General features: G+C 42.7%; 1 long non-coding RNA gene across 1 annotated transcript; it reads left to right on the top strand.

The window, feature by feature from the left end:
- Positions 1 to 1,095, top strand: LOC109716134. Its single transcript, XR_002217851.1, has 2 exons — positions 1 to 698; positions 846 to 1,095. It is a non-coding gene; the product is annotated as an uncharacterized LOC109716134 (long non-coding RNA).

Genomic DNA, 2,697 nt, shown 5'->3' with positions numbered 1-2,697 from the left:
GGTGCTATCCGAAATAGCCGGGTTTCATTCTATGTCTAAGTTCTACTATTTTTTGATCATATATCATCATGTGTAGAATAGTGAGAATCCTATGAGTTGTGATAATTTCATGCTTAGTGTGAGGGATGATGATCCATGATTGCATGATACTTGTAGGAATATCTATTTGCATGATGTTGAGATAGATATGGACATGTATGTTGCATGAGAACCTTTATATGATGCCAATATAGATGTATGTATACATATAGCATGAGTTGCTAGTGGACATATGCATGTGGATATGATGTGAGAATAGACTAGATTCATGAGGAACTAGTATGTGAACCAATGACATTTGAGAATTGGAAACCTATGCATATGTGGCCGACTTGAGCATGCCTTGTGATGAGGACTTGATGATACTCGCTTTGTCTGTTATAGCTTGTGGATGGTCGCGCCTCCCAAGCAGTGAGCTCCGGAGTTGTATCACAATTGCGAATAAAACGGGGGGCCTCTCCCGTCAGACGTCACGGTCCCGTGACAGTGTGTGCGAGTGGTTCGACCTTCGGGCGAATCGATTGGACTTGGCAAAAGGCATGATCATGGCATTTCATATATCGTTTGCATACATGATAGAACTTAAATTCATACTTGTTGACATGATTAGTAAAGGCATAGCTACACATTTGAGCATGATATAGATGTAGATGAGCAAGGTAGGCTTGTTGTTATATCTATTATTTCTTTGACATATTATCCTCTTTATTGTTTCTATGCCTTTCTTGGACCTAGTGGGAAAATCGGCAGGGTCGGCGGCCGAACCCACTGGGAACTTTGTTTAGTTCTCACACCCTGTTTTACAGAGCCTAGTACGAGCGCGTGCGTCGAGGATCGCGGCAAGGGCATCGCGCCCTAGATAGAGTGGACCATCGACATTAGCTCGCTACCCCCTATGTATAGCAAGGAATGAATGAATGTAAAAACCCTTTTGGAAAGAGAATGTGATGTGTATGTTAAATGAGAGGTTTTGTAATAAGCTAGAGAATGTAAGTTGTTAAAGACTCTATGTGGAAATGTTTTAGTAAGTAGCTTGCTTTCTCTTGTGTCTTGATATGCCTCTCGCAAATGTTGAATGCTAATATCTCTTGTTTAGATATGTATGCATGGACTTTGTTACGCCTTGGGCGGATAGGGGAAACTCTATCCGTTCGGCGGATCTGTTTCAGACCCGAACTGTCCAAATTGGCGGTGACGGGACGTGACAGTATTATTGTTCCGGTTTTAGTTCTAGTGAACGTTGACATCGATTCGTTCCAAATTTACACTCTCGGGGCATAATAAAAGAATATAATTAGGTTTACTCTTTGTTCGATTGAATGACAAAAAGTACTCGTTGCAAAGTTAAACTGTTAGGGCGCAACTGAGTAGTCTAATGTTGTTCCGGTTTTGGTTCTNGGACACTAGAAAACGAGTGTGGCATCAATGTGAATACAAGAACAAAGTAGTGTATATGACACTAGTATAGTAAAGAATGCAAGCAAATAGAGATAGCGGCATATGAGCATTGCTTCCTTGAAGTCAAGGAATGGGTTTAATTCAGAATCCTTAAGTTAAGGATTGGATCATACTCGCCTGTTAGTCCTTGTTCGGAGGGTGGTAGCTCCCCCTCGGATGATGAGCTCCGGAGTAGTCATCACTGGGTCGTAGGAGTTTCTCCCCAGAGGACGGTCCCGTCGGGTTGTAGGAGTTTCTCCCCGATACTGTGATTGAGAGTTGGTGAGTCGGTTGAGGGTGAAACCTACGGGCTAGCCATAAGATTGGGTTATGGAATCAATGAACTTGCATTCATCATGAGCATTATATTTGAGCATAGCATGATTACAGTTCAGGCATATTAGCTGCATTTACTTTAGTTTGGTTACTATTCCCTTATTCTTCTATTATGTCTGATTTAGACCTAGTGGGAAAGTCGGCGTGGTTGGTTGCCGAACCCACTGAGAACTTTGTTGTAGTTCTCACCCCACTATTTCCACAAAGTCGGGACCGAGCGAGCCGGCGGACGATTGCGGTAAGGGCGTCGCGCCCTAGGTAGAGACCTCCCGTGTGGGTTTCCATTTTGTTGCTGCATACCTAGTACATCATCTTTTGTATTTTGATGACTATAGATGTTAAAGGAAAAAGAATATGTATGATGTAAAAGACATTTTATATTTAAATGCAAGAATTTATATTTTGAGATCATGCGATGTAAAAGAGAAAAAATGATGCAAAAATGTAATTGATTTTCTAAGTGTAGTTATTACTTTCACTGTTGGCTTTTGCTTGCCCTCGTGCAAGCCATTGTGTTTGCTTCCGCATGTGGAAAATTTTTTTACCCTATTGATACTTGTTGTTGAGCCTTGGGCGGTCAAGGGAGGCTCTGTCCGTTCGGCGTCTGTTCGACGCGCTCGAACCGGCCAAACGGATCGGGTTCGGGGCGTGACAACACTTCTGGTGGAATGGAATGAAAAGGGACATTGGTAGATGTGTGGCTCAGTGTCTGACTTGCCAACAGGTGAAAGCAGAGTATCGTGTACCTGCTGGCAAGCTTTAGAATCTTCCAGTGCCTGAGTGAAAATAGGATCAGATCACGATGGATTTTGTCTTGGGTTTACCGAGAGCACAGGGTGGATTTGATGCTATTTTTGTGATAGTGGATAGACTGACCAAGTTTGC

Source organism: Ananas comosus, linkage group 10 (genome assembly GCF_001540865.1).
Source record: "Ananas comosus cultivar F153 linkage group 10, ASM154086v1, whole genome shotgun sequence".
NCBI classification, from domain to species: Eukaryota; Viridiplantae; Streptophyta; class Magnoliopsida; order Poales; family Bromeliaceae; genus Ananas; species Ananas comosus.
Note: the sequence above shows the minus strand (reverse complement) of the source record. Positions and strands in the feature narration are given on the sequence as shown.